A 23,932-nucleotide genomic window follows, 5' to 3' on the forward strand; every position below is an offset into this window, starting at 1 on the left:
AAAGTGAGAGGAGGGACATGACTGTTTGAAACCCTTTCTCTGCGTCATGACCTGAGTCCCAGTCGGCTGTGTGGATGACTAAGAAAGACCTCCGTGCGTCTGATGCATGACTGTTTCCCGTACAGTCAGGGAAAGCTATGTGAAATTGAAACTGAGGATTGGTTGAACAAGCAGGGGTTTTAACGGTTGAGGGGCCATGTTGGGCTGAACATGCATATGTCTGTGATTAAATGTGCGGTGGAGGACTTGCCGGAGACCGTGCATGTAGCATGTTGGCTCCACTACTGACCATTGTGACTCAGTACAGACTGCACCTTCTCTTTTGGATCCTGTTGCACTATGTCTCACATGCACACACACACACACACACACACACGTTACATCAGTAAGACCACGGTCCCCAGACATATCATGTGGAAATCACTTGTCCTGGAGAGACAACAGGCTGGTAACTGGGCTGTAGATTGGTAACGCAGAACAATATGGTGCGTATCCTTGACTGATGCTTGAAGCACTAAATGTCATAGACATCATATCGCACACATTCATCGCATCGAAAATCCAACGCGCACCTACTTCTTGCTCTTCTTTCAGCGGAATATTTGGCAATTGAGAACATGAATTTAATTTTAGGGTCAAGACTGATGTATCTTTTTTGATTCTCGTTCATTGATTGTTATATAAAAAAGGAAAGTTAATTAACGGCGGGGGGAGATGGCTGTCCTTGTCAGATGAACAGTTTAAAGCGGCGTTCGCGGCGCGGCGGCGGGCTCGTCAAAGCGAAGCCGGACTGTGAGGCTGACGGAGCCCTTCCTTTATTTTTTTGTCGTTTTTTTTCTCTCCCCCCCCCCCCCCTTTCTCGCATTGCGCATGCAAATGGGCCCGGGAGCGCGGCGGCGCGGCGGCGCGGCTATCTCTCCCTCCATCGATAAATAAACGGCTCCAGCGGACCACGAGGCCCTGCTAATTTTCCAGCCCACTGAGGGAGCTTTTATTCCGCGAGCACCTCCGCCTGTCCGTCATGTTCCCGCCAGGCTCCGCCTCCACTGGCGCGCTCTCGGGTTCATTTCTATTTTCAGACACCCCCTCCCTTGCCCCCAACCCCCAAATTCACCCCTCCCTCCTCCCCCAACCCTCCAAATTCACCCCCTCCCTCCCCTCCTCCTCCTCCTCCACACATTTGTTAGTTACATGCAAAACAACGCCGGTCCTGATGTTCTGCCGTCCCGATCAGGGGTTAAAATCGGCTCCTGTGAGGTGCAGGGCCGGTGCTTTAAAGGCCAGGCACTAATCTTCCCGGTGCTATCTAATCTCCAGATATTAAGTTCCATTTAAGCGTTTGGATGCGCAGATAAGAATTATGCCTCCACCTTCGGCGAGCGGGGTCTGGGGACTCTGGAGGTTTTTTTTTATTTTATTATTCCCACTCTGCCCTGAAGGAGATTAATTGTTAAAAAATGAAGCCTGTCCGTGGGACGCGACCCCGCGCCGCTCTCTCTCCGCGTGATGGAGCACCGCGGCGGGCCCTTCGGCCCGGAAAGGCTCCCGGTGCCATCTGCGCGACGTGTGCGGGTTTACCGGGACGAATCCGCCGCCCCCGGAGCGCGCCCTGGCGACGGGCGGGGGCTCGACCGTCCCGTCCTAAGTCCCTGATGCGCCCCCCCCCGAAGCCCCTCTTCGTTTATCTGGGGTTTTTTTCACAGGCCTCACGGTTTTAACAGCTGCGGTGCAGAGGGGGCCCGGGGCCGAGCGGGCCGGACGGAGAGGGACGCGCCGCGAGGGCGGGGCCGGCTGCACCGGCTGCCCGCGGATCTGAGCCCCGTCCAATCACACTCTGCGCTCACCCCAAAAGCACGGGCAGCGCAGCTAGCCTCACAAAGCTGGGATCAGAGTAGGGGTCTGCTGCATTTCGCTTTGGCCCGTCTCAGGAAATGGAGGGAAATTCACATTACTGTATGAATTAAAGAAAAGAAAAATGTCCATAGAAAGTTACAGGGCATTTTTTAAATTCATGAATTCAATTTCAGTTTGGCTGAATTGAAATGGAGCTGACCCGACCCTGGGTTTGGATGTTTGCGTCAGAGAGGCGAAACGGTCAGAGTGCAGTAACATATGAAAGAGAGGAGGTCCTGTGTTGGGGAAAGACGAGTGCGGAGGGCGTGGCACCGGTGAGAGAGCAGCCGCGGTGTCAGCCGCGTCTCCGCTGGTCTGACCTCCTGCTCCCTGCCCGATGGGGAACGCGATTACTCCCGCTCTCTGTCCTTCAATAGGGCAGCTCTGCAAACACCATGCTCCACAGGATCCTGGGTAAATATATTACAATGAGAGAGAGAGTGAGAGAGATAGACAGAGAGAAAGAGACAGAGAAAGAGACAGAGGGAGTGACCTCCAAGTTACAAATGGCCAAATACCATTATCTGTCAGACATATCGCACACCAACATATACGGAACACACACACACACACTGCCTCACATCTTGGGTTAGTGTGTGTGTGTGTGTGTGTGTGGTGGCACACATCAAATTGAGCTGGACAGTGAAATGTAGCCGGTTCCTGCAACATGATCAGAAACATTTGGACATCGCTCCTGGGCTGTAGGTCAGGGCATTTATCTCTCATATTCGTGATCGATTCCTGCGAAAAGCCACCCTAAGAATCTAATGAAAGAAGGGGATCTAAGGCCAGGACGCACACACACAGAATAACTCTGTGCCCACGGCCCCAGCTGCAGAACCAGCTGACAGGGCACCAGAGATGTTTATTAGGGGGCTTTGGTCCATCAAACTGTTGTCAACAGTTCAGCAGACTGTTGGTGGACAGGCCAGATGCAGGGCCTGAGCCAGTTGCTGTAAGTGTGATGCAGCGCTGAATGGCAGTAAGCAGTGATGCATCTTTATCCATTTTCTCCTGCAAAGCTTTCTTCCCACAATCCTACAAAACATTATCGCTATCATTTTGCTTTCTGTCTTGCTTAATACTGGGATGTTTCGCAGGTAAAGTGAAATAGCTAGGCTACCTTTTATTTAAACGAAAGCAATTAAATCATACATAGGTGACAGAAATAGTCAGTGTGTCAATCAAATAACAAAAAAATGTCATATTTCACATTGAAACAACAGTGATTGTTCACTAGCATGTGACCCTGAATCATTTTGTCTTGGCGAAAAAACTGTGTTCCCTGATGCATCAGCAGCAACGTTGGAAAGAACTTTCTGAATGTTTCTGCGGTTTGTGTCACTTTAAAACCCTCGGAAGGAGAGAGTGGCCTCTTATCAACTAAATTCCTCCATCTCCTGATAATATCACTTATTATTTTTAAAAAATTTGCATGACCTCTGGCATTTTAATGGGTGCAGTTAACAGACGATTCGTTGAAGTGTTTGTGCATTTTAAAGGCAGCCTTTCCTCCTGCATGTTGCAGTGAAGCATGACTTTAAACGGTTGACACATTGCATAAACAAGGCGAAATAACCCTCGATGGAATAAAAAAGGGGTTTTATTGCGCTTAAAATACACGGATGGCGAGAGAATTAAACAGAACGCCTGTGAGATGTAACACACTGTTGCCATCGCCACCCCCCCCCCCCCACACTCTGCCCTCCCCCCCCAAAACATCCTTCTTCTCCACACCCCCATGTTAAAATCCTGGGCAATGTTTACCAAAGTTTAGATAATCTCATTTGCATATTAGATGTGATTAGCACAGTTCATTGTCAGGATTATGCTGATTGGGTGACATGCTTGCATACCGTCCATGGATAGATGTGTTGGTTTCTCTTTTTTTTTTGCATTACAGGAGAAAGTATCATCTGCAGCGATGCTAATGAGCATACCTATGCAAATGAGGTAAAATCCGCAGCGTTAGTAAAACAATATACTCATTCTGTCTTCAAGGATATGCGCGCGTGATTCATCTTTTGGCCACGGAAATCCAGAAAGACCCTTCTAAGGGTAAACACATTGGTTTTCTCTTATCTTACCAGCATATTACATCCAGAAATACATTTACAATGAGCTCCATAATGTTTGGGACAAAGACACATTTCTTTTTCTTGATTTGGCTCTGTACTCAACAATTTTAGATTGGCAACCAAACAATGCACATGTGATTTAAGTGCAAATGATCAGCTTTTATTAAATGGAATTTTTTAAATACAATTTGGTTTCACCAAGTAGAAATTATAGCAGTTTTTATACATAGTCCCCCCATTTCAGGGCACCATAATGTTTGGGACAAATGGCTTCACAGGTGTTTCTAATTAGTCAGGTCAATTGTTTCTGTAGTGCAGGAGCTTTCAGTATCTAATCTCGGTTGTAGGCTTTTGATTGCCTTCTCATTTGTCAGCATGAGGACCAGATTTGTGCCAATGAAAGTCAAAGAAGCCATTGTTAGGCAGAGAAATAAGAAAAACAACATGGTCAAGGACATAGGCGTTAGGCTTACCAAAATCTGTTTACAACAGCATTAAGAAAAAAGAGAGCACTGGTGAGCTCAGTGATTGCAAAAGAGCGTGGTAGGAGAAGGAAGACCTCTATACTTGATGAAGAAGAAGAATTGTCGCCATATTGAAGAAAAACCCCACAAACACCTGTCCAGTAGATCAGAAACATTCTTCAGGAGGCAGGCGTGGATGTTTTAGTGACTACTGTCTGCAGAAAACTTCACAAACAGAACTACAGGGGCTACACTGCAAGATGAAAACCACTAGTTAGCTGGAGAAACAGGATTGCTAGGTCACAGTTTCCTCTCTAAGGTTCAGCAGGGTTGATTCCCCCATATGGGACGAGGGGGTTGCACGTTTTCAATGCTTTAGAAGTCCATGCACCTGAAGGCATTCAAGTACAATCTAATGACCTCTGACCCTTCAAACCCCGCCCCTAAACTCTCTAGACATTGAGTTTATTTGTGAGACTATGGATTACACAGGATTCTGTTGATTTACTCTTCAGTGTGTTTAAGATAAATACAAATTAATCATTTTTCCTTTTCAGCTTACATGTTCAGCCACACACACACACACCCACACACAGCCCACATGTTCACACACACAGCCCACGTGCTCAGAAACACACACACACACCCTGCACACACACAGACACACACACACAGCCTGCCCATTCAGATACACACACACACACACACACACCATGCGCGCACACAGACACACCCATATACAGACAGACACACACATACGTCACACTCATTACAGGCCCGGGGCGGGTGCTGAGCTGGAGGAAGGCCTGGCGTTGGGTCTAGCGTTGGCTCTGGCGTTGGGTCTGGCGTTTGGTCTAGAGTTGGGTCTGGCGTTGGGTCTGGCGTTGGGTCTGGCGTTGGGTCTGGCGTTGGGTCTGGCGTTGGGTCTGGCGTTTGGTCTAGCGTTGGGTCTGGCGTTGGGTCTGGCGTTGGTCTGGCGTTGGGTCTGGCGTTGGGTCTAGCGTTGGGTCTGGCGTTCGAGCCACGCTCAGATCCGCCCCATGAGATGGACAGCCTGTTACGGTTCTTAAAGAGAAGCCGCTTAACGGACTGGAGAAAAAATAAAATAAAATAATAATTCGCACCAATAATCAGATGTGACAACCTTGATTTAATCTGGTCTTAATTTACTGAGGAAAGCCGGCGCGGTAGAGTTAAACAGGACCTCGCTTTCCAACACAGGATGACCTGTGAAACAACCAAATATCAGGCAGAGCCATGGAGGCTAAAGATATCACCGCCTTTCATTGTTTATACGGCTAGATGTGCAAAATCTTACCAAAAGTACGCTGCGTATTGACATTTACTGGAAAGTATGACACGCTGACTGTATTGTCTCTAACTTTTAATCATTCAAGATTGTCCCCATGCTGCAACCATCTGTCACACACGCGTGTTGGAAACATTGTTTTGGGGAACAAAAAAAACAAAAAAACAAGCACGGGCAAGGATTTGGAAAAAATAGCAAAAATGCTTCGCATCATTTAAAAGGCTTAAATTAAAATGATAAAAATGGCTTAAACAATTTATATTGTGTGTGTGTGTGTGTGTTTGTGTGTGCATGTGTGAGCATTTGCATGTGTGTGTGTGTGTGTGTGTGTGTGTGTGTGTGTGTGTCTGTTTTATTTCCTTTGTGAGGAAATCTTGAGCTGTTCTTGATACCTCTTAATATAAAATGCAAAACTACTCTTGCAGAGATTAGGGGAAGTGAGAATATATTCACTTTAACCAAAACACGCAGCAGAAAGAATACGAGTGATTGTCTATCTCTGGGCACATGTGCGCCCTGCTTTGGAATAGAGATGTCTGGGCCTTCTCGCGGTTATTGATCAGCTAGCGCTTTGAGAACAAAGAGTTAATCCCTGAAAGGCGAACAGCAGAGATTCCTCCTAAGTCATGAAAGTTTAAAATGTACGCTTTTTCTGTTTAGCCCTGCGAGACATGTTCTCAGTGTAGCTGCCTGCCTGACCCCAGGCACATTGGAGATCCAATACTGAACTCTATTCATCCTACATTGAACCAGTCAATACCTATTATTAGCTACCGTTGGCCTATACACTCAGTTCTGGGAATGAAAAGTAGGTTTTCAGATTGGCTGGGCTGAGAAGGGAGAAGAGCTGAGAGGGCTTCCTCGGCTGCTCACAGAATTCTTCACGCAAAATGCTTTTAATGTGGAGGAATCTTCCGGAATAAAAAGTCTACATGCAATCACAATAAAAAACTAAATACAATTATTGCAATAAAAAAAATTAATATTAATTAATAACCTCAAAACACAATTGAGATAGAAGCAAAGATCGCTCTGACTCTGCTGATAGTGGCTTCTATCATCATTTCTGTGTGTATCCAACCTTCAGCTCCTTGGCTGGCGTACCTGTCCTGCAGCTCGTCCCGTGCTGTGTTCTGCGGGCTGCTTTTGGATGGGGACGGAGAGGACAAATGAGGAGGTCTTGATCCAGACACAGCACTGCTGGGCTGAAGCCAAGGGTGAGAAAGACAGCGAGGAGCGTGTTTGCTAATAGATAATGAATGGCAGGTTTAAACATAACAGAGATTCGGCTGCAACGGAGGAAGCATGTGGAGTTAAACAAAGTGAAACTGAACCCGCTTTTACAGGAGCGGCGAAATTTGAAAGAGCACATTCTGTGTTTAAAGTATTCATCTGAAAAATGGCATTTGGGGATGACTGAGGAAGCCCTTATCCCTTTCTCTTGTGTGCTGAGAGTTCCCTACATCATGCTCGCAGGTTACTGAATATTCCCTCTGAATAGCCTGAATGCACGTTGCGTGAACTTTGGGGATTTTTTATTTATTATTAGCATTTTCTTCTCAGGTATTAAGGAGCTCCATTCACCGTGCCCACCTCTGGAACCCCTGGGTGTTTTGAAGAGAGCTTTTCAGGGCCGATTCGTTGAAACCTAAGCCTTGCCGAGGCCTGCTCTTTGTCTAGCGTCCCTGGTTTGGTGCTCTCTCTCTCTCTCTCTGTCTCTCTCTCTCTCTCTCTCTCTCTCTCTCTCTCTCTCTCTCTCTCTCTCTCTCTCTCTCTCTCTCTCTCTCTCTCTCCCTCTCTCTCCTTCTCCCTCTCTCTCCTTCTCCCTCTCTCTCTCTCCCTCTCCTCTCTTTCTCTCTCCTCTTCGCCCCTCTCGCTCTCCTCTCTCTCTCTCTCTCCATCTCTTCGTCTTCTCCTCGCTCTCTCGCTTTCTCTCTCTCTCTCTCTCCTTCTCTTCTCTCTCTCCTCCTCTCTCGCTCTCTCTCTCCTCCTCTCTCTCTCCTCTGTCTCTCTCTCTCTCTCTCTCTCTCTCTCTCTCTCCTCTCTCTCTCTCTCTCTCTCTCTCTCTCTCTCTCTCTCTCTCTCCCCGGTTTCTAAAGCCCTTTGTTTAAGCGGCCGGCGAATCGGGCCTTCCGCGCCCCTCCCGCGGCGGTCGGCGCGGCTGATGGTACGTTTACGTACCGAACAAGATTTTCGTTTCCCTCAGCAGAGCCCGCTGTTTTCTGTTCTGTTGGGCCAAGCATTTCGTTGTTTGGTAGCTATCCTCGCGTTTCGCGATTTCACCATCGCATCGACGGAGGCCGTGGGCCTGTGTTTGCGCCGCCGAAGCTCTGGTGCTGAAATACAAAGATGGCGGCGGGATGACGAGCGCCCCTTCGGCGCCCAGAACGTTCTGGAAGTAGCGCTCAGCTCCGCACCGCCCCATCTGTGACCGACGCGTCCAGACTCCTGGGCTCCTCCTCCTTGCTCCGTACCCCATACGGGCCAGCAGCCCCAGCCATCAGGACCCAGACCTCTCCCTGCTCATTGGGAGCCATCAGCTCGAATGAGGCCCGAAAGGAACCCCCGGTAATCTGAGCGCTCCTCCAGTGGAACCAGGTCCCGGGGCGGAATGGAAACCCCAACCCCGTTCCCTGGGAAGGTGTGGGCGCCAGATTCCGGTTGGCCCTGTTCAGCGGGACTGCTGATTGGCTCTGGGCTTGGTCAGGAGCAGAGGAGGGCTTTAGCTGCTTCGTGTGAGAGCACATGACGCAGGAGCTCAGCGTGCAGGGAAATAAAGCCATTTCCCCACAGAGGAATAAAGTGCTTCGCATGCCTGAGACTGCACGTGCTTGCTGATGTGAAGCATACACCATGTGACACCTGACAGAATCCTCATTAAAGTTTTTCAGTTAAATTTTCCAAGGAAGCACTAGAGTGCATTGTCCAAGAAAAGAATAGCTTTGTTGATAAAGAGTATGTTTGTGTGTGTGTGTGTGTGTATTCCCATTATGTATGAAAACGCAATTATGTTCATTGTGCTACATGTTTCAGACAACAGAAATAAGAATCAGAGAGTCAAGCCTCATACAGTCCTCCATGCAGTAAACCGTTAGACAGAATCTGATTTTACTCCAAAGTGACCTGGTCCAAAGGGAGCTTGGAGAGTCGTGTGGGAGCACATATGTGTCCAGGCTCATCTGTATGAAGCTGGGTTAAACAGGCAGTGCCAGCCGATGGCAGAGGATGAAAACGCATCACCGCGAGCGGTCGTCCCTTCAGACGCTTCAGACCCAGGCGCTTTAAACCACGGCCGGCCAATGACGTGGACGCCGGCAGGGGTAGGGGTCGGCCAATCATGCGTCGCGTCCTTTCAGCTTCAAGCCCCGCGTCCTAAGTGGCAGCCCGACGCGACATATGCTTTTAAAGATGTCCGTTGCCATGGCTGCGGGCGCGGGCCGCTTGCTCCGGCGCGAGGGCGGGCGCTGGGAGACGCTCGCAGGCACCTCGCTCTGTCACCAGCGCTCATCCTCAAAGCGGCTGTTACGGGGCGTTAGCGTCTCCGCGGCCGCCGCCTCCGCCGCTGCCGTTCCTGCTCCGCAGCGAGGCCCGTCACACACGCCGACACGCTCTGCTGCTGTCTGCGGGAGCCACACACGCTGTACCATCGGCTCACCGCAATAATAAACTTTATTTAAAACAAGCTTTTCACGCTCAAATCGCTTTCCAAATAAAACAGCAGTAAGATAAGATAAATAATAAAAAATAATAAACAAACTGTGTAAAAATTTTACTTATTGACATCCGGGGGGGCGGGAGGGAATAACATGAAACTGTGTCCTGAGCCTATGCTCGGACACATCTGGAGCGATTCAGCGTGCAGCCATTACGGCTCAGAGTTATGTCACAGTGATAGGATTTGTGTCCTGCGCCTATGCTGGGACAGCGGAGCGATTCAGCGGGCAGCCATTACGGCTCAGAGTTATGTCACAGTGATAGGATTTGACACACAGGTGTTGCGCGTGTCTCTGTACCTCGTAGGTTATGATCGCCTCTTCCGATCTAGCGAACGAGAGCGAAAACGATCCCTCTCTCTTTTTTTTTCTTCTTTTGCATGAATTACACGCAGCAGAACAGAGCGGGGGTAGGTGGGGGGCAGGGGGGGGGTGGCGTGGGCGATATCAGGAAGCCACATCGGTGCCCACTGCGGCAGGTTTCAGAGCGCCAGCGCAAACGCGTGGCAACAAAAAAAAAACTTTCAAAAAAAAGGCTCGCAGGTGAAGTGACAGTTGTGATGTCACCTCACCTACATCAGCGGGCTTTCGGTGGCGAGCGTCCGCGTGCCTCCCTGCTGCTTCCTGTCAGCGCGCATCTGGGCCCCGCTCAGTCACTGTCAGAGCGGGGCATCTGCGCGCCCGCGTCTTTGTTTATAAAAAGTGGCCCATTACTTCCTGTCACGGGAAAGGGACGAAGCCCGGCGACGCTGATGTCCTTTAACAAATAACGTGCGTCGATCAGACAACCTTTCATTACGCCCTGGAGAAGCCCCGCTCCTCCTGGCAGGCCCATATTAAGATGGACAAATTCTGAGCGTTTCCTGGAAGTGTGGACTGAGAGGAACTGGGAAGTCAAGGTTCTCCTCCGATTTCCGATTTCCAAAGGTGACAAACAAAATTGGACATCAGTTGAGTAGACGCACTGTTAAATTCACTTTAATAAATAAAATCATTGATATCAATATTCTAACTGGGCACTCAGCACATTTTTAAAATGTATTTGTGGAGTTATATTTATTTTGTTGCTATTGCATCCTATTACTGTGATAGAGATTTCAGGTAATGGCTTAGATTTCATTGTCCTTCTTTGGATTCGAGTATTTGTTTTTCTTGACTTTGTATCCTAATTGCCCATTGAATACATGCAAATAAGTTCAAAAACTGTGGCTCGGTACACATTATTTATGACACATCAAAAGATCTTTGAACAGACTCTTTTCACTGCGTGTTTTCAGTGAGGCTGCAGCTTCTCTCTCCTTCTGCTGGGGGAAATATTTCGCCTGTCTTCTTTGTGTGAATCAGATTAAATCATTTTCAGTTGAACAGACTTCTGGTCAGCATAATTATGTCACACAGAATTGCTTGAGATGTATTTAAATCTATTTTGGGTTGAAAGTTAATTTTCTCTTGTGTTGATTCTTCGCAGAATCTGACTGGGTTCTAGAGCATCAGAAGGATGGGTTTGAAACGGGTGAGATCTTTACACACATATGTCTTTTCTTCCCACGTAAGGACTTGACAACAAGTACAGAGTACAGGAGAGATTGGTGTTGTGGACATATGTGCTTATGGAATTGGCTAAATGTGCATGTGTATGTTTTTTGTCCTTTTGTTTTTGTTGGGGGAAGAAGGGTGCAGCAGTTTTGATACAATGTATGAAGCTCTGCATCTTCATATGAAACAAGAAACATTCAGGATAAGCAAGAAGCTTTATTTACGGCTTGCTATTAGTTGGGTATATCTTCTTTTTTGGTGAAAGTAGAACATATATCACAAGTATTTTACAGTACAATGGAAGAAAGAGCATATGGAGAAAAAAGAAAGCATTCTTCTGTTGCTCGACACCAGCCTTCTCTGGATCTATTTTGGTGATCTCCATAGGGGCGGCAGTAAGGTTTTTTTATTTAGAGTAGATTTATTGCCTGTAGTGTGGAGATCAATAACTAGAAGAACAATATAGCAAAGTGAAGCATGATTTAGAAAATGCAACAGCTCCCAGTGACTGTGAATTCAAGCTGCATACGATATTCAATACTGAAATTGCTTGTGTACACCGATGGCATTCATCAGAATAGCCTTTTTGACAATTTGCCTTAAATAACCATAATTGCGATATCAGCTTCTGCCTGCAGAGGAAAATCTCAGTCAAACAAAAAAAATAAAAATTCTGTATTAAGGAGAGTGTCTGTGAATGTGTTTTTAAATCCCTGTATTTTACACTGTAAATGAACAGCACTATTACTGATAAATAATTCAAATGCAAAATATGATGTTGCACCAAAAGGAAACCTTTGATGAATCCTGACTGCAAACAGCAATGTTTCCATGACATGATCATTGGCATCTCATTTTGACCTTATGTGACACGTTCGAGCGGCTGGATATATATGTGAGTATATAACCAACATGAAACTTAACACTGAGTGGGAAAAAGGGGGGGTTCCACAGATTATTAGGCCAATTATTCCCAATATACCATATATATAAAATGTCTAAAACTTCCTATGAACTCCCAACGTTTTTATGACCACCTATGTGTGCGAGAGTGGAAATGGATGGTTTTCACCTCCAGGCTCTGGAGAAACGAATGTTGAGACAAAACGAGTCTGGCCGTTTGCATGCTCTGCACGCCGTACCCAGATTCGTGTTCAGTCCTAGTGGCCGAGACTCAAGTCACAAGTCATTTAGCCGAGCCGCGTGTGTTCAAATGGAGTAATGAACAGGGGGATAGATGTGAATTAATAATCTGCATGCGGAATGCCTGGAGACCCCTAATGCTGTCCCCCTACTCCTCCCGCTACTGACGCTAAGCGCGCGGGACACATATGCTTCTGACAGCGCTCCCCGGGTCCTGTGCTGGCCGACACTTCCGGGGGGTGGTGGGGGTGGGGGGGGCGGGGGTTAGTGTCAGAACGGTGCGCCTGAGCACAGGAAGTGGGAACGCTGGGAGGTTCTGACTCTACGCAGCCCCTTGCTGGAGCTCTGCTAAATCGGGTCAACGTGTAATGGACAAACACATTTCCCCTGGTGAGAGAAAGCCGTGTGCTGTCTGCCCCCCCCCCCCCCTCTCCATCTCTGCTCCCTTTTACTTTGCTTTACACTTAGAAGTTGACCTACCTCCTGAAGTTGAAGGTAAAACAAGACATAGAAAAGTGTTTCCTGCTTAAAATAAATGAATAAAAATATTGCGTGCATTGTTTTAGAATTAGAATAATTTTGGCTTCATTAAAACATACTTTTTCCAAAATCCCCTGATATAAACATAGTTCCACAGCAAAAGTATTTTCAATTAATGAAGCAACAATTCCTCTCTGTCCTTCTGTCCCTCTCCCTCTCTAATTCTCTCCTCTCTCTCACCCCTCTCTAATTCTCTCCTCTCTCTCACCCCTCTCTTATTCTCTCCTCTCTCTCATCCATCTCTTATTCTCCCCTCTCTCTCACCCCTCTCTGCTTTCAGCCATTCAGACTGAACTGTCCCTCCGCACGGCCGTCTCCATGCACAGCCAAGGTTATGCCAAACAGCAGCGCTGAAGCATTCGGACATAAAACACTGAACAGACGCGGTTATCTGCCGATCCCCCGAAGACTCCGGCCGCGGAGAGCAGTGTAAATCAGCCGCTGGGCCGGGTGCTCCGCTCCTCCCCCGGTTTTAATCAACCTCCGGGGGGGGCCCGGGGCGGCACGCGGACCGGCCTCACGGTGCGCCGCACATCTGGCCAGCTGTGGAATCGGCGCTCCTCTCCAAAACCGGCCGCCGCCGAGCCTCGTGACTCCACGCCGCTCGCGTGAGCGACCTCGCCGCGTCGACTCGGGTTCCGCGGCCACAGCAGGTCCGCGCGCGAATTTACTCCTCTTACACACAGGCCGCCTGCCAGGAGCGAGGCGGAGAGGGAAGGGACGGAGAGGGAAGTGGAAAGGGCACGCGCTCGGCGTGATTAATTCTGAACTCTCCCCGCCCAGCCCTCTCCTCGCGTGACCCTGAAATTACTGTTATTATTTCTTTTTTTTCTTTTTTTTCAGGAAGTAGAATATGGAGAAAAGGAAAAAGTGTGAAGAGAGGAGGGAGTCGGACCGCGCTGAAAGCCTGGAGCAGGCTCTTCTGCTGAGTCCTAATCCCCGCAAACGCATCTCCTGAGCAGGAGCGTTAAACCCAGGGCCAGAGAAGTGCAATAAAGAACCCGGCGCCCCTGACAGGCCGTCTCCGCTCTGATTACAGACCTCTTCTGCTTCTGCTTCTTTCTCCTTTTCTTTTGTGTCATGGTAATGAGCCAGTGACTCAGTGATATCTCCCCTCTGGTTTATGATTCTCAGGAGCGCAGATATGTAAGTCCCCTAAAAGACACGCGCAGTGAAAAGGAACAGGTTTCGGCGCTCGAGACTCCTTTAATTACAGCGAGTGGGCGGGACCTGTGCTCCCAGTACAAAGGATCACCTTTTTTTGTGGGGACGTGCAGGAAACGCACGCCGTGCTTCATAAAACGCAGTGGCCTGATGGCGGAGGACAGCGGCGAGCGTTACAGTTTTGCCTTCATGCCAAAGGCTGCACACAACGCCAGTGACTCCACATAAAGAGGATCTCTTCTGTTCAGAACAATTTTCCTCCCTGTGTCAAAACATATTAGCGTCCCCCTAAGTTCTGAAATACCACGCCTCTGCGATGCGAAATGAACGCATGCAAGAGCAATACAAACAGACAGGCGACAGCTTTATCTGAAGGGGTGAGAGGATTTAAAGTTTGATCTCGGCAGATGCAATGGGAATTATTATGCTGCTTTGGGGCTAGTTTTATCACAGTCATTCATTTCTTTCACAAACTCATACACTCGCACAGATACATACATGTGCACATTCACACACACACGCATGCATATAGACACACACACGCACACACATACACGCACGCACGCATTCACACACGCCCACACACACAGATTCTCTTTACTGGGTCACTGGGTTGAAAATAACTTGTTCCAGTATTCACTGATGATTTTTTCTTTCTTTCTTCTTTTTTTTGGAGTAATTGTGGTTCAGATTTTGAGGTTGCAGTATCGCCCCTTAAGCAATTACGAACCCTCACCGAAGACGGCTCCGCTAAGTTCTAACGCGGCTCAGCAGTCTGTGGGCTACGGGGCCTTTGCCACGGACGGCTGGGTCGCCACCCTGGGTGGGCGGAGTTAACGCGTTTAAGCTCGAGCCCCTCCGTGATACGGTCGCCAGCGCCCCAGACAAAGGGGCGGGGGGGGGGGGGGGGCGGGAGCGAGGCGCGGCGCGCGGTGAGGACCCGACCCAAACGAGCGGGAGGGAGGAGTTCCCCGCGCCGGGGCCGGGTCCTCAGAAGGCTGCGGGGGAAGAGCCCGTGGGCCCTCCGTCAAGCGGCCCCTCTTCAGATGAATTACTCATTAGAGGCTACGAGCCGGCGGAGGGGCCCGCTCCAGCCTCTGATCCCTCCGCCAGTTCAGCCGGCGTCCTTTCTCTCGCCTCCTCCGAGCCGGCTCGTTCGTCTGGCAGAGCCCCGCGCTCCAGCCGTCCAAAATCAGACCCCGCAAAGAAAAAAAGGGAAAACAGAGAGCCTCAGCCACGCCGGGGTCTCTCTGGCACGCATGCCGAGCGCGGTTTCGTCCGCTTTTTTGTTCACCCGCTTCTCCCAAGGAGAGGCTGGCAGCGACGCGGCGTGGCATCGATTAAGAGCTGCCCGCCAACGCGGCCACGCGAGCGCCCACGCGTCGTGACACGACGCTAAAAAAACACACACAATACCCGCCACAAGATGGTGGACGGAATACCGGGGAAGGGCGTGGCACTCTTTCACATAACATGTCAGCCGCCGGTTATGCCACAGACTGCCACAGACTGTTCTGGAAAAAGGTGTTTGGGCTCGTAGGAAGTAATATTTTATAATGGAAACCACAGGAGGTTGTCACGGGGGGAGAGGAAATGTGGCGCAAATGTGGAGTGAAAAAAAAGAAAAAAATTCAAAGGTTTAGAGAGTGTAGCTTATTCCTGATGGCCAACCATGATTGAGAAAGGACAGCAAAAAAAAAAAAAAAAAAAATGTGTTTCTGGCACAACCATCTCAACTGTTCCACAAATGAAAAAAGTGATAGCATATATTACCGAAAGTCCCAAAAGCAGATTAGAGGGTTGGTGTGGGATTCAGACTCCTGGTCGCTGAAATGGTGTTGCAGGAGGCCACGCTGTGCCCACACTCTACAGGAAGGGATCAGTGATGTACCCGCGGCTAAAACAGCGCGGAACGGCTGCCCGCTCTGACACGAGCGGGCGACACGCAGCTCCCGGGCACTTCAGCGCGGCGCGTGGATCCAAACCCAAACAAGCGTCCCGCATAACGTCTGTTTCCGCCGTGTTGGGAGATGTGATTTAAGGGCAGTAAAGGCGACCCCCGGGTCACTCTCCCGCGTCTGTGTGAGGGGCTGTGTCTACCCTGGCCACGGCCGTTTCACAGGGGCTGGAGCTGATCGAAAATAACGACCCTGTTCCTTCTTAAACTGTGTCAACGGTCACATCGCGTCTTCCCCTATGGTTTGTGAAATAGAGAACACAGGGAGGGAGTGAGAGAGAGTGAGTGAGAGAGAGAGAGAGGGAGAGGAAGAGCAAGAAAGAGAGAGAGAGCAAGAGAGACAGATAGAAAAGAGAAAAGAAAAAAACACATAAAAGAAACAGATACGTAAAGGAAAAAAAGTGCATGATTAGCTGCCCTAGATTTTTAAAATTATCTCCTGTTTTGGGCATTAAATAAAATAACCGTGGTAACATAATCAACTGTCCCCATTACAGAAAGTTCTCATGTAGGGCAATTGAACTGAACAAAGTCAAGTCCTCAAAGTGTGAGGAGACTGAAATCAGGTTGTTCCTGGGAGCCAGTGGCGGAGAACTTCATCAGTCGCGCGTGGCTAATGTGGGTTGCTGTGACCCAGGTTTAATGCTATGCAGTCCTTAACCGGATATCTGGCACCTTGCATTAATTCAGAGAGAGGGGAGAAATGCACACAAGCTGCCTTTATCTGCATGCGAATGCATTATATTCCTGACATTACTGTACAATACGTCCTGTGGACATTTTTGCACTGTACGTGTTTGTATTTGTAGCAGTGATACTCCTACTCTATACGATATAATGCTCATTAAAAAATAATTGCGGTTGAGGTAAATGAATTGATTTGTGTATTCGTGGTCTATCCTTCATATAGACCTGCACATATGGTGCGTGTGACTTAGACAGACCTGTAACTATGCTTCCATCAAAACATTAAAGAAAATACCCCACAGAGAGCTAAAAACAACCACAAAAAAAGACTGGCGTTTCTAAATTGACTTTGTGGGAAAAAGTGGAACTGTGCCATTCGAGCAAGACTCGAATAGCTTGCCATTGGAGATGACTCGAATAAAATATTTATGGTTTGACTGAATAAGAATGGCTAATTTCACGCATCGTTCTAAATGCAACTGTTTCTATTGGCCTTAATTAGAACAGTTATTTATCATTTTCACGAGCTGTGGGCTTTAATAAAAACACTAAGTTATTGCGCTCACTGGCTTTCATTTTGGTCGAGCACAATGGATGCTTCAATTATGCCGGTTGCATAAAATTGTGAATCAACCTTGTAATATGGCATAAATGTATGCTAATGGCAGCAGACCAATTGTAAGATTGGCGGGTGGCAAAGGTGGGCCGTGTGTATTTTGTAAATTAAATTCTGAGAGTCAGCGCACAGCACATGTCCAGCGTGTCTCAATTGCAAATGCAGGTAACTATCTGTCTAGCCTGGGTCATAAATATTTTGCTACTAATACATTTCAGTGGATTTAATATGTAAAACGCCGGGCTCTGAATATTGCAGCCCCTGTAATGAGCTTAGCTCGCTATCTGAGTGCCCTTCAGTGCTACTTGTGCTTCGTTTTTTAAAATGTATTCAGGCTCTTTTTTTTTTTTTCCTCGGCGGTACCTCAGTAACAGTGCGAGCCGAACGATATAATCTGATAATTGAGGTGACAGCTCTGAAGACATAATCTGCCCCCGTCACACCGCGCCGTTGTGGCCCCTCCGCGCGGCGGGCGGGCGGGCGGGCTCCGCAGCGCCGCTCGGCTCCGACGGCGGCCCGCTTGCCTCCGCGGCCGGGCCGCCGGGCCCCGGGGTCGGGGGAAGCGGCGGCTGGCGGTTAATTAGATAACGGCGCGCAGCCCGGACGGGTAGCTGCCCCTTTGAGGTGCAGCGGCCTGAGCGCTGATTCGCCATTCAGAGTTAATCTAATTAACTTTCCCTCGTTTGGGCAAATAAACAGTACTTATCTGCACATGACCCGGGGGCGGCGGGACGCCCCGGCTAATCAATGCGGAGCTGAACGGAGAGAAAGTTCTGGACATCAGGAAACCCAAAAAAAAACAGTCATTTGCTTTTATGGCCGGGATTTAATCGTTATACGGCCTTAACGTGGACTCAATTAAATGCAAATGTTAATTCCTATCTTTACAAACACGGCCTGGTCAATTAGGTGATCACTTAAATGAACTCACTGAATGGTGTATCTGAAGAAAATATAATGACGACACCCTTTCATTTATTTTTAACTTAAGGACAATTTTTTTTTTTAGAATCTACTTTTTTTTACGGCCTACTGTTGTGTGTTTTTTTTTATCTCATTGAAAAAAAAAGACTCTCATTAAATAAAGTGGCTTTTTTCCACAATTTTTTTCACGACAGAAAGGCAGTCATTTTAAAACACAGAGTTTGATAAAGGGAAGCAGCCGATGTTAGTGCGGTGTAATGACCTGGAGCAGGGGGATGTCAGCTGGGCAGTGCTGGCCATGAAGGCCTGAGTGATTTGGGGTGGGTACAGGGGCACCTTGGCGGACTGTGGGCGGCCCGTTATCTCGCCCAGAGCGATGACTCACATGAATCACTAACCACAGACGACTAGCACGTGACCCGCGTGGAAACTTCACTCATAGCTCCGTTCAAATCAAATCAAAATGTATTTATATAGCACACTTCACAAACAATTGTCACAATACGCTTCGCCGACAACCCTGGCCCAACAGTGGCAAGGGAAAGCTTTCCTCCCTTCTTGGAGAGCACCCTGATGGAGAGCAGGTTGATGTTTGCATTAGCGCTGATCGATTTCATTTTCCTGTCTTTTGATGCTTTTGGCAAATGCAAAAAAATTTCACTTAAAACAGTTTTTTGTGATTTATTTCTAAATTAGTTTTTGCACCATGAGGTTTAATTAATATTTGGTATTATTATGCATATAACCTTCACTGGAAAGGATTACCATATGAAATTCAGAAAATCATCCAAAAGCAAACATCCTAAAACAAACGACTGTTTGGTCATTTATCAAATGTTTAAATCATATGTTCTTTAACACTAGACTTCATAAGTACATATAGCATCATAGGTGTGAGAAATATCCCTCCCAAACATACTATGCCAATAAGCTCACATTTTATTCCATTCAATCCCAAAGTCACCATTTGACCTCCCAAACCCACCATATTATTTTCCACAAGCAATCAACCACAAGTAAGAAACTTTTTATTTTGAAAACATTTTACTTCAACGGATCGAAAGTTTATAAGAAATGAGCATTTACAGAACCCCATTTCATCAAGCATCTCTAGGCCACGCATGTCATACATGTCCTGTATGTATCTTATGATCTGCCCATTCCAAAGCAAAAAAAAGAGAGCGAGAGAGAGATCTGCAATTATAGCAGGGCACTATAACACACACAAATGCAAGCCGCATGCACTATATACTCAAGTGTGACCTTGTCGAAGCATGACCAGGGCGAGCATCGGCACAAGATGGGTCTTCAATCCCTTTAAGGGAGAGAAGCCAAAGGCCTGCATTAGGGAAGTCTGTAAATTACACTTCACACAGGATCAATGGCTGACTGTTAAAAAAATAAAATAAATAAATAAATAAAACCCACTCTTCCTTTCCTCCTGTTTTTTCCCTCCCTTCTCTCCTAGCTTTGCCACACAGCGCAAGATGAAGAGCTGACTGCTGCCCCACTGGCTGGCTCTTAATTGTAGCTGCAATCAGGCCGATTCACAGGGACTCATTAATATGCACACACACAGAATCTTTTTTTTTCTGCCACTTTTTTTTTTTCTTCTTTTCTTTTTAGACCAGAGATTTTCCTCATAAATTACCACTCAACTGTTTAATGGTGGCGCATATGGAAAAAGTACATTAATGCACACTGTCTGTGTCTGATGACTTCTAGCGGTGCAGAACAAATGCCTATATATGTCAGTTCATTGTGAATGATTGACGCCTGCATCTCCTGGTTCGCGACAAAAAAATAAATAAAAATGCACATATACTTATGTGCGTGTGTGTGTATTATAATCCAATTAGCAGCTGAAATATCACTCTCCTCTGTATTCAGTATATATATATATATATATATATAAGTCCCCATATACCAAAGACAAAAACACTTTTTGACTGGAGACACTAGAAGGAGATTAAAGCCAATTTTTCCCATGAACAACTCTCTCCCTGTCCTATTGTCTGAGGCCGCTGATTTTACAGAACGACTAAATTAGCCAGACCTGGTCTCTGTATCAGAGCATTAACACAATACCCCCGACGGTAGGAAACTTCCAGCGCCGCGCGCGGACCGCTGCAGTTAATAGTCAGATAATGAGACTGTACGAGCGAACGGCTCTATTAAATCCCCGTTTAGTGCCTCCAATTGAAAGATTTGCGCTGCGCGCTGGGCAAACGCGTTCGGGGACGCGCCCCTTTTATTTCCGCTGTGTTACGATAAAAAAATGAAAGGTGTTCGTATTTATGCGCCGCGCTGCTGAACACAAAACAAAAACGTGAGGTGTCCTTTTATTTGATGAAGGCATGTTATTATTACTGGCATTACAGGGTATATGGGGCAATTTCAGTCATTGGCCTGGGAAACGAGGGGCATCTGGCTGATTTCACCCCTCCTCAGGCTTGTGTCCATATCCCCCCACACCCTCCCCCCCTACCCCCGGCCCCCTGCTCCCTGCTCATCTGCTGAGGTCATCGGGGGGTGTCAGCGGCGGCTCGGTGCGGACCCGCCGGACTGGGTCTCACGCGTTCTCGCCAGTTTGGCGTATCCTAGAGGGACGACTCTTTAATAAGTTTCCACTCACTCATTTTCACAAAGTAATTAGTGGTATTTTTGGGGCCGCAGTTCCAGCAGCTGAGTCTGAGGCACGCTTTCTGCGCAGATCGATGCGAGGACGTACAGGGGGAGCAGGCTGGACTCACAGACCCTCTTACACCGGGGCTGCCACCAGCCCTGCTCCCGGAGATCTGCCATCCTGCAGGTTTCCATTTCAACCCTAATTTAGCACATCCGATTCTACTAATTAGCAGCTCGACGAGATCACTAGCTGTTGAATGAGGTGTGCTTTGTTAGTGTATGAGTGAAAGGCTAAATGGCGGTATGTCTCCCGGAACACGTTTGGGCAGCCCTGTTTTACACCTTTCTTTACGCCGTCTTTACCGTTATTATTTTTTAACAGGGCTCCGTTTTGTCGTTAAGTTGTCAGCCGCTATCCCTCCCTGTTTCCGTAAAGACATGCAAACCCACAAAATGAGTCCTTATCTTCTCTATGTACAGTAATGCCCCTCCCCTGGTCTGCCTGAGAGCCTGCACCCACAGGCAGATCGCAGATCACTGAAACTGAAGAATTTCAATAGAGGAACTACAATAGGCTGTTATTCCGAGACACATTTTGGTTACACAGATGACACATTCTAAAAAATATCAAGAAAGGGTTTTCTTTTTTTTTTTTGACTATGATTGATTCAACCTGCCTTTTTTGTGGCCATAAAATTAAACTTCGGAGAAAAGCTAATCGAATTGGCCTTTAAGCATTCATACTACAATGGCCTTGCACAATGACTTGGGTTTGAATACAATATGCAATGTGAATAACAATACAATGTAGACGGCTACATAGAATTACTATGTACATTGGCCCTGGATTGAGTTATTTAGATATTCGGGGTAAGGCCCGGAAACTATCTTTTTATACATGCATTCACACCCGTACACTCTGCACGTGTAATGTCCCTGTATCTCTTTACGCATAAGCCGTGTATGAATTACACACCGTATGCAGGCGGAATAACCTGTATTATTCAGTGCAGGGACCGGCCCATACAGCGCGATATTATTTACCATATATTTATTACATTTTATTTGCAAACCCTGCAGTGAGGAAGTAATTGGCAGCGCGGTATCCGCCTGCATCATCAGATATGACGACGTTTACAGTAAATTGATAAAGGACATTATACAAATGTGTTGCGCGAGAAAATGGATGTTATTTTCCCTAACAATGGACCGAGCGCCGATTTCGGTAATGTGAACCCCCCCTCGCCCCACCCCCCCCCCCCCCCGTGCGAATGAGGTTGCCGTAGATAAAACTGCAGCTGTCTAATGGAAGTCAAACTTCTCTCTCAAATTCCCCCGTAATTCATTTAAAAAAATCGCTCCTCTGGGAATGTGGGTGCGAGCTGGTGGTGGGGCGGGGCATTTAGCAGTTTTTTGGCGGGGAGTCGGAGGAGGCTGGGGGGTGGAGGTTGTTGGGGGTGGGGGGGAGGGGGGGCCTCGCCACACTGACTCAAGCACAGAAAATTCTGGCTGCATAAGTAAACTCAAAGTCAAACTGCTGCCTGCACATATTTGGTGGGATATTTAATTAAAAGTGGATTACAAGACTGTTGGATAAACAAAGATCAGATTAACAAATAACTGTACGGTATTTTCCCATTTGCCAATGCAAATTTGACTTTGTGGTTGGGTTGACGACACAGAAGAACAGATTTATGACACTTCCAGAATATTAAGTCGCAGTCTGGACTGGAAATTAAACAAAGACGACTCACAGAAGTTGCTTAATCCCTCACCTTACGTGAAGATAACCTTGTAAACAACACTTGCCCAAAAATATTTTACAGAAATCTGGAGCTGCTATGTGATCCGGCTCCACGTTTCCAAGCTAAGATTTCCAGTTTCTTCTTTTGTGGGTCAATATAAATCAATTACCTACTCAATCTGTGCTCCTATTGATCTAGAGACTGCATCCAACATAATTTAAATGATTATCTTTATGATTGACAATATATATCCCCATGCCCATATGTAGAGTTTAATACTGGCATAGTGGTAGCCCTTAAGGAAACAATCACATGTGAAAGTTCCCTTTTAAAATGTGAAAATCACATGCAAATGTATCATTTTCACAGGTGAACTGGACATTTTCATATCTGATTGGCTTCTTTAACATGTGAATAAAAATTTCCACATGCAAAAAAAAAAAAAAAAAATGACATGAAATCGCATGAAATTCCACATTTTCACATGGGACTGAATTTTTCAAACGAGAACTACAGTTTTCATGAGGGGGTATACTAGTCTAATCATGGATTTCTATACTGCTGGGGTAGAAATATATGAGTGGCACAAAATAAATTGCACCACCATGGGCAATTGTGTAGAAGCAATAAAATAGCATGATTATAGCAGAGGTAATGTGACAGACAGCATTGATTAATTAAAAAATAATAACAATAAAATAATACAACTGTTATCATAGCAAAAAAAACTTGTATTTGAGGGCCACCTAGTTAGGATGGGACTAAAATCATTGTATGAGCTGTATAAGGTTTGTGTGAGCTGTGTGTGTGTGTATTTGCACGTGTGTGCATGTGTTTGTGTGCATGTGTTTGTGTGCATGCGTTTGTGTGCATGCGTTTGTGTGCATGCGTTTGTGTGCGTGTGCTCGTGCGCACGTGTGATTTTGAATTTGAGTTATTGCAGGCCCTCCATCTTGGCTTCATCTGAGCCTGGAGGTCAAGCATAGTCCCGAAAAGTAGTTTTACACCTTTTTTTCCCCTCCTTCGGCAAGAGTTTTTAGTTCCGACACCAGACGACCTTGCAGTGATAGACTGCTGGACTTAGTGACTCAGTGCTGAATGCCACCCGACGCTGAGCCGGAGAGGCTGGGAGGAATGGATTTATTGACTTGTGACTTTGACTCAGGCCGATGTATCAGGCCTGTTATTATGGGGAATGATTAGGTTGCAGGATGTCAGGGACAGTTTAATACAGACAAACCCCAAACCGTCCTCAGTCATAACACCGACACGGGCAACAGATATATAAAGACGTGACGTCCGACAGGAGCGTGTTCGCAAGGTTCGGCAACGAAAGGAACGCTCCAGCACTCGAACATGACTCAGAAAATTTCACGTCAGTTTCTCTTCAGTGGCTAGTGCGGCCATTTTGAGAGAATATTAATTGTGTAACGTGTGGGGGTGGGGGTGTGGGGGGGTGGGGGGTTAGCAGCACAGTGATGATTGGGTTTTGGGAGAGAGGGATGGAGATACATGCCAAAACCCTGTGTTGTGCT

Source organism: Anguilla rostrata, chromosome 18, assembly GCF_018555375.3.
Source record: "Anguilla rostrata isolate EN2019 chromosome 18, ASM1855537v3, whole genome shotgun sequence".
NCBI classification, from domain to species: Eukaryota; Metazoa; Chordata; class Actinopteri; order Anguilliformes; family Anguillidae; genus Anguilla; species Anguilla rostrata.